Below are 8,154 nucleotides of genomic sequence, written 5' to 3' on the forward strand. Positions count from 1 at the left end.
ACGGTCATTTTAGAAGTTTTCATTCTGAGAATCTGAGCTCCTCTTTCTCAGTTAGAGGACAGGACAGTGAAGTTAGGCACCATACCATAAAAAACAAAAGGAATCACTGGAGTCCCTAGGAAGTGATGGTTCCTCTTCCCTGTCACCAGCAAACACCTTCTGCTAGCAGTAGTTTATGCCTGTGTAAGTGGGATTCCACGTCTACCACTGTCATAGTTCCAAGTAATTCAGGCTGATTACCTTAATTAGCATGGAAAATCAGAAAAGATCAAAACCTAATGGACTTTGGCAAAAGGATTACTCATACTCGTGGCACATATACTTCTAGTAAAACATTCCTGTAAAAGTAACAGATTTTTAAATTTCTTTCTTATCTTAGATATCACAAACAGGTTATTTTTGATACACAGTCGGTAGTTATATCCTTCAAAAGACGTGCCTGTCCCTGCCGTGACTCGGATTTGAACCGAGGTTGCTGCGGCCACAACGCAGAGTACTAACCACTATACGATCACGGCAAGATGCCTGAAAATTCTGGCGTGAGGTGACAGCTTTTGCCTCCCGTACTCTCAAAAAATTGTATACGAATGGTGCCACCTAGAGTTTGCACTGAGTTTTAGCAGCAGCTGGTTCCCGCAAGCAGTTACATGTGCCTGTCATCTCAAAATCGCTTCCAGACTTACTCTTCCTTTCTGTTAATAACCCATGCTTATCAGCACTGCCTAAAAACACGGTCGGGAGAGCTATAATAACCCTTCTCTTGCCCCCTAAATCCTTCCAAAGAGAACATTTTTTTTTTCTATTTTATCGATGGTGGGGAAGGCAAAGCCCTGAGAGCAGGCAAGTCTGGCAGTGTAGGGACAGACTGAGGCAAGAGAACAGAATCTACCGAACTGAAAACTGCATTTGCTGAGTTGAACCAGCTATGTTTAATCATAATGTAAGTGCATGTGTTGATGGACATCCTCTTCCTGACCTCTGCAATAAGCACAGAGCATGAAAAAAACACCTTTTCCAGAATTTGCAGTATCTTATGTGGAAGAAGATGGTAAAATGCTTCAAATGAAGTCTGAGGGGAGTAAGCAGTTCTATCAATTAAGACCATCTATTAGTGTTATACTGAAGGAACTGCTGTGAATCACCTGCCCTTTGTCAGGTGTTCAGGCACAAAAAACCCTGTAGATAACATTCAAATAAGCACAGGGGCAAAAATTTGTTAGTTGTCTCAAATAAGAGCTCCAAAAGAACTCCAACAGAATGCAAAGTAAGGAAAGATTATTACAGGAAAAGAGAATAATACAGCAAACTCTGGGGGCCTCAAGTCCAGGTCAGAAAACGCAGCCTGTTCTCATGCTCACCCTCCCCACTGTTATATTAATTATTTAATTTTTAAAAGTGACTGCTTCACAAACCTTGCCTGACTGATGGCCTTGGAGAGCACAGACACACCACCGAGTCAGTGGTACAGTGCCACACTACATCTCTGCAGGAGGAGGACATAAAAAAATACTTAATAGGCTGTCATCCACAGTGCTGTTAAAATCTCTTCAAGATGTTGAGATACTGATTTACTCTGTATGAAGGTCTGCACTACAGGGACTAATCCGTAAGTGAACTGTGCAAAAGAACCACCAGGCTGGGACTTTAAAACAAGCTTATGAACAGACACAGCTCTGCCTCAGTGCTGAATTGCACTGCCCGTGCCTTAGGGAAATGCGCAGGTACCTACCTCCTGCAAGCACAGGGAAGGGCTGGAGCTGCAGTAGGGAAGGACAGGGCCGCCCTCAGTCTCTTTCTGATGGTTGCTGAGGGGCACACCGAGCAAAAGGGTGCACTAATAGTGGTTCCGACTCCCGTACCTCACCCTACGGACTTGATGGTTTGGTGTGTCCAGCATAGCATTTTGCTCAAAGATCAATGTACCCATCTGCAGGAAGGCTACTTGCTTACCTGGCCTCTGGTCCTGCCACACACAGCCAAGCCCTGTGTTAAGGGACTGCCCTGCTGTCACAAGCTTCAAATAAAGAAAATCAGTACTGGGAGTGGTACACATCTGATATAAACTAATCCCTCAACTTAGATTTGCTGCTGCCTCATAAAGCCATTATGAAGCATAACGAAGCGTAACTGCATAAATAAGCAATGAAAAAAAAATGAAGGAGGTACTAGGACTCTTCCTATCTTCACCCTCCACCCCTGACTTTCATTTCTCATGCCACAGTTGTCAGTAGAGTAAGTTGCTGAATCTTTTGCTGAGCAAAAAGGACAGGAAAAGGAAATCCCCTCTAGCACACTTGTGTATTACAGTGTGAATGTTACTTGTAAAGCCATCACTTATGTGTTGTCATCTGTAAGAAGCCACAGTGTGGGAAGGCTTTTTTCCCATTTTCTCACCAGCCTCTAAGCCCTTTGAATTCTAGAAAAATCTCTGAATAGTTGGACAGTGTTTGCCACTTCTGGGTAAATGCTTTGATGTGGTAAGTCCTATTGATTTACTCTGTATGAAGGTCTGCACTACAGGGACTAATCCGTAAGTGAACTGTGCAAAAGAACCACCAGGCTGGGACTTTAAAACAAGCTTATGAACAGACACAGCTCTGCCTCAGTGCTGAATTGCACTGCCCGTGCCTTAGGGAAATGCGCAGGTACCTACCTCCTGCAAGCACAGGGAAGGGCTGGAGCTGCAGTAGGGAAGGACAGGGCCGCCCTCAGTCTCTTTCTGATGGTTGCTGAGGGGCACACCGAGCAAAAGGGTGCACTAATAGTGGTTCCGACTCCCGTACCTCACCCTACGGACTTGATGGTTTGGTGTGTCCAGCATAGCATTTTGCTCAAAGATCAATGTACCCATCTGCAGGAAGGCTACTTGCTTACCTGGCCTCTGGTCCTGCCACACACAGCCAAGCCCTGTGTTAAGGGACTGCCCTGCTGTCACAAGCTTCAAATAAAGAAAATCAGTACTGGGAGTGGTACACATCTGATATAAACTAATCCCTCAACTTAGATTTGCTGCTGCCTCATAAAGCCATTATGAAGCATAACGAAGCGTAACTGCATAAATAAGCAATGAAAAAAAAATGAAGGAGGTACTAGGACTCTTCCTATCTTCACCCTCCACCCCTGACTTTCATTTCTCATGCCACAGTTGTCAGTAGAGTAAGTTGCTGAATCTTTTGCTGAGCAAAAAGGACAGGAAAAGGAAATCCCCTCTAGCACACTTGTGTATTACAGTGTGAATGTTACTTGTAAAGCCATCACTTATGTGTTGTCATCTGTAAGAAGCCACAGTGTGGGAAGGCTTTTTTCCCATTTTCTCACCAGCCTCTAAGCCCTTTGAATTCTAGAAAAATCTCTGAATAGTTGGACAGTGTTTGCCACTTCTGGGTAAATGCTTTGATGTGGTAAGTCCTATGATACTCCCCAGTACTCCAAAGACTGATATTAAACAGGACAAAGAAACTGGGCACCAGTATTTACTAGCCAGTATTGCCAAGTATCAGGACAGTGTATCGAGTGTTCTTCAGTACTGCCAATTTCCTCTTTTTTTTTTTTTTTTTTTTTTTTAATGTATTAATTGAAAAACATAGACAACTGCAGTCCAAGAAAGAAGCCTGGTAGATAAGGGATGAAGTCAGCTCGAAAGGTTTCAACAGTGAACAGTACAGTACCATCACCTAGTGACCCACATGTGAGCATGAGTGCATTTGGAAGATGGCATTGCTTAGCATCATGTGCACATGAGCAGGGAGAACAGACCTGGAACAAAAATGAATCAGTGGTAACTTCTCAAAATTTTATTGTTATTGTAGACCTGTGGAAGTAGAACTCTTAGAATATTTACTTCATTTCCATACTTAGGACCTTATTTTATTTTGTTTTGTTTTGTTTTGTTTTATTTGTCTTGCTGTTACTGGTTACCTGCACTGAATTAAGAACAGCAACTTCAGTTTTGTTTGAATTCCTCAGACCATCCAGACTTCCTGAAAGACAGAAGTCTAGTAACTAAAACAGGCACAGGCTTCTGTCCAAAGCATCCTCCTTCAAAGTAAGGGGATTAAGTAAAAATTACTGCAGGATTCCTCAAGGTGCTACATAGAATGATTTTAAGTGTGGTTTGTCTTATAAATCATCACTAAAATATTTGTATTGGTGCTGAGACCTGTGTTATTCCACTGTACAACATCATCCCCCAAAGAAGTCATAGGGGCACCTTATTTTTTGCACCAGCCATACAGGTTTGTTAAAATGTTTGTATGATTGTTTTTAAAAAGGTTGTTAGAGAAACAAAAAAGCACTTCTACTTCCATCTTTTTTTACAAAGCTTAGAATTTAATCTAATGTCTTTTTTTTGCTATGTTAAGGTCACTGGATATAGTTTTTATTTCAAACTTGTATGCACGAGAAAAAAATGCAAGTTATAATAAGTAAATGTCATCAATTACATCCATAAACCTTTGGAACTTAAGATCAGTCCACAAATCTTTGAAATTATATAATAAGCAGCAACTGCTGGGCAACGAATGATTGTTTCATTAATTGTGCTACACTGGTAATACTTTCCACCCTGTCTCTACACATTTTGCCATTGTTTGCATTTATTTATTTAACAATTTAGGTTAGAAAATGTTATTAGTGTTTCTTTCTTTTTCCCCAGAGGGTTAGTGCACATGAACAAGGCTTGTGCAGTATCTGCAGTTTGGTGATTCTCTGCCCCTAAGCTCAGCTTGGCAACTTTTGCTTGAGCTCAGAAAACAGCTATGAAATTTTCTGCTGCATAACTGAGAAGACATTCTAAGGATTTGCAGGTTTTTGTTTTTGTTTTGTTGGGGTTTTTTTTTGTTTGTTTTTTAAAATTTATTTGTTTGGTGTTTTTGTTTTCCCGTAAAAATAATATTTCAAAACAGTTACTTCTTCTGTTAAGATATCAGTTTTGGACAGAACATTTATCTTGTTCAGTATTGAATCTCAATCAAAAGGAATAACTAATCAGAAGACATTCCCTCTGTCCCCAAATAGCCAACAAGTTCATGGGCAGGTCTGGAAGAAGGAGGACTTGAAGCAGATGCAATTAACATATCTCTCTCTCTCTTCCAATTCCCAACGTGATTCTTTACTTACCAGCCTATGAATTAATGTAAGGTGAATCTCTCCTAGTGTCTCTAGTCTGAACTTTTACATTTACTGTTAGCATAAGCAAGCATTTATTGAGACTAGCCCCCAGGCTCCTCACCTAAACACCTGTGTTTTAGCTGAGTGCTCCCTTTGTCAGGCCATGGAGTTTACGACTTTGCCTCTGTCATGAATTAGCTGTGCACATATAACACTTGGCAGAAAGCCAGAGACTGGTATGGTCTCTGCATACCCATAGAGAAGTAGCCCAAGACATTCACCGAGGAAACAGGAGACTCTGATCAGATCTCTCCTCTGCCTACTTCTATTGCATCTCGGGGTTTCTCAGCCTGTTTCCCACCTGGCCTTTACCAGAGAGGATGTGTTTCTTCTAAACTTAAAATTCAGAGGCACAATACTTCTATTTAATTTTGAGTTACACTCTTAATCTCCATGACTGTCCATGACTCCATGTAGTTCAAATGAACTGCACAACAGAGAAGACTTGGCTGCTAGGTCAAAGTCCCAAATTGGCTTAATACCCTCTTTAAACTACTTAGCTTGTATTGTCAGCAGTTTGCATCACCAGTTTGCTTCACAATCTTGAATAAGTATTTTTAAATTGTTATTGCCATTTATACAGTAGGCATTTGTTACAGCACAACATTTTGGGATGTTCAAGTAAGAAGATCTCTTTTAGTACTGCTTTTTGCCATTAGAATTCTACTGACTTTTCTCTGGTGTTTTGCAAATGGATGCCTTCAGACAAGACACATCGATGATAAAGAAAAACAAAACAAAACAACCCCACAAACAAAAAAAAAATCAACAAAAACCCCCAGAATTTATTACAGGCTGACAAAATTTATCTTTGAGCTCTTTGCTATTAAAAATATAAAGGATTAGAGATTTTGATGCAGCAATAATGAGGACATTCAATGAAAGTCAGCGTTTGTAGGAGGGACAATCATCACCCAGATGAGAAAGCCGCCTTGAAGAAGTAACACACATCTGGAGTTCTGACATTGTCTAGACAGCAACTTCCAACATGCTTGTAGGAGAAGATGAATCCCATGATATATCTGCTTGTTAGTTTTCATTGCAGAGTTAACCTACCCAATATTTACATGTCCCATCCTCTCTGAATATGTTCTTAGTGAAGAGGAAAGAAGGTGAGAGCTGAAGTTACATTTAAGTACTGCAAGCCACTCAGGCCAGCATGTGAAGCATTCTTTGCTCCCTTGCACTGATGCCATCATTTGCACAGGTTGAAGTCCTGGTGTGCTGTATATAGACAATTGTGATGTGTTTCACTATTGGAAGGCACAGGGTTTTTATTGCTGCATACATACAGGGTGTTCAGACAGTCACTGACTGAAGGATTGCTGACTGCTTTTGGATCAGCATTGGCACCACTAAATGTGGGCATAGCAGCTGTATGGACTGAGAGCCACCTGAATTCCCACAAGCAGGGTGTGCTCCCCTTTCCTGACCTGCAAGGAACACTGACCTCCTACTCATTTGGATGAGGCTTGCAGAGCCCTTTGTATTGCATGAGGGAGAAGCTCAGCAAATCTCACACCCCTGCCTCGCAGAGGCAGCTTTCACCTCCCAATAAAGAGTATTAGAAGCATCAAAAGGTGTGCAGGAAGGGTGAGAAAACATCATGCACAGCTCCAGGAAATGGTGAACCTTTTCCTCTTTCTCCTTAAAGGGAGAAAGGCCCATTTTAGTGGGCCTTTGGTGCATAGACAGAGTACATTGAGGCAGCTTAGACTTTCACAGTATTATTTCTTTTAGTACTACAACCACTCTTACTTTCTGTGTGATCTCCTATGCAAGGATTTTAGTCCAGAACAGACATCTTGAGATTCCTGTTTTTCTTTGAATTCCATTGCATGCCTGCTTTTGTCTTGTATGCCCCAAGAATCAGTCATGGACGATGATGCAAATGTCTAGCACTTTCCCTTAACCATCACCAGGTAACTTTTCTTCATGAAAAAATTGCTCCCTGTCCTAAGGAATGTTTTTTTCTTTTAATATTTTTTTCCCCTGTAATTCCTGCAGTTTTCATGTTTCTTTCTTGTAGCCACAGACCTAGAGTGAATTAAATGCTTTTGAATTAAAAAGTTCTTCTGCCAGAACCCTCTACTTGCTTACAGGAACAGCAAAATCTCAAAGCTAGTATGGCTACATCTGCAACCATGCATATTTAAACATAGACTTTAATAGCACAAGGAGAGCAAATGATATAGATAAAATCTTCAAAGTAGCAAAATCCCATGCCATCACCATTATTTATATCCAATCACAGTTGTGTAACAGATCTTGCAACACAACTTCTGTGTCAAGGAAGAGAAAATTGTAGTCAGCTGGCATTCACCTCACTTTGCACAAGCATCAGCCAGCAGGGCACTCATGTCAGCATTCAAATAAAGGAGAACCACCAGTGCTCATAAACAGCAGACTTCCAAAGCCTATAAAGTGAATGTAATTTCCTCCCCTGCTATCTGATGTTTCTAGTATGCAGCCGAAACCTGTGCTGGCATTTCATTCTGCCAGTTTGTGGGTACAAGTGACAGTGTCACCTGTTGTTCCTTTATTTTAATTTGTTCTCCTCTTGCACAGTTCTCCATCTCACTATCATGCAGATTATATTCCTACAGATGAAGATGGCTTGGGTGGGATTTTTTTTACCCTGGGCATCCAAAAATAGACTGATGATAGCAAAGGCCTCAGGATATTCTATTAGTGTCAAACATATGTTCTTCTTAACTATAAACAGCATGTAAGCACAATTTCCCATTTAACATTCTGCTGTCAGTGAATTAATTGAGGTGTATCCAAGGGAAGGATTTTGAATACATAATGTTCCTTATTTTTTATTTTTTTTCACTCTGACACAGAAATACACTTTCACCTAAAGGCAGGAGACTACCCTATGCATCCAAACCAGACCACAAAACTGAGAGGATGTCTGTTAGGCAGATTTGTAGTTCGTTCAGCACCATACTCTCTCTTCCAATGAATAAAAAGAAGAGACAC

The 8,154-nt window shown here is 40.9% G+C and overlaps 1 non-coding gene across 1 annotated transcript; it reads right to left on the reverse strand.

Moving 5' to 3' along the window:
• Nucleotides 1-446: 446 nt before the first annotated feature.
• TRNAH-GUG lies at nucleotides 447-518 on the reverse strand. Its single transcript has one exon. It is a non-coding gene; the product is annotated as a tRNA-His (tRNA).
• Between the last annotated feature and the right edge of the window lie 7,636 nt (nucleotides 519-8,154).

This window comes from Chaetura pelagica, unplaced genomic scaffold (assembly GCF_000747805.2).
Source record: "Chaetura pelagica isolate M959 unplaced genomic scaffold, ChaPel_1.0 scaffold345, whole genome shotgun sequence".
In the NCBI taxonomy this organism is placed as follows: Eukaryota; Metazoa; Chordata; class Aves; order Apodiformes; family Apodidae; genus Chaetura; species Chaetura pelagica.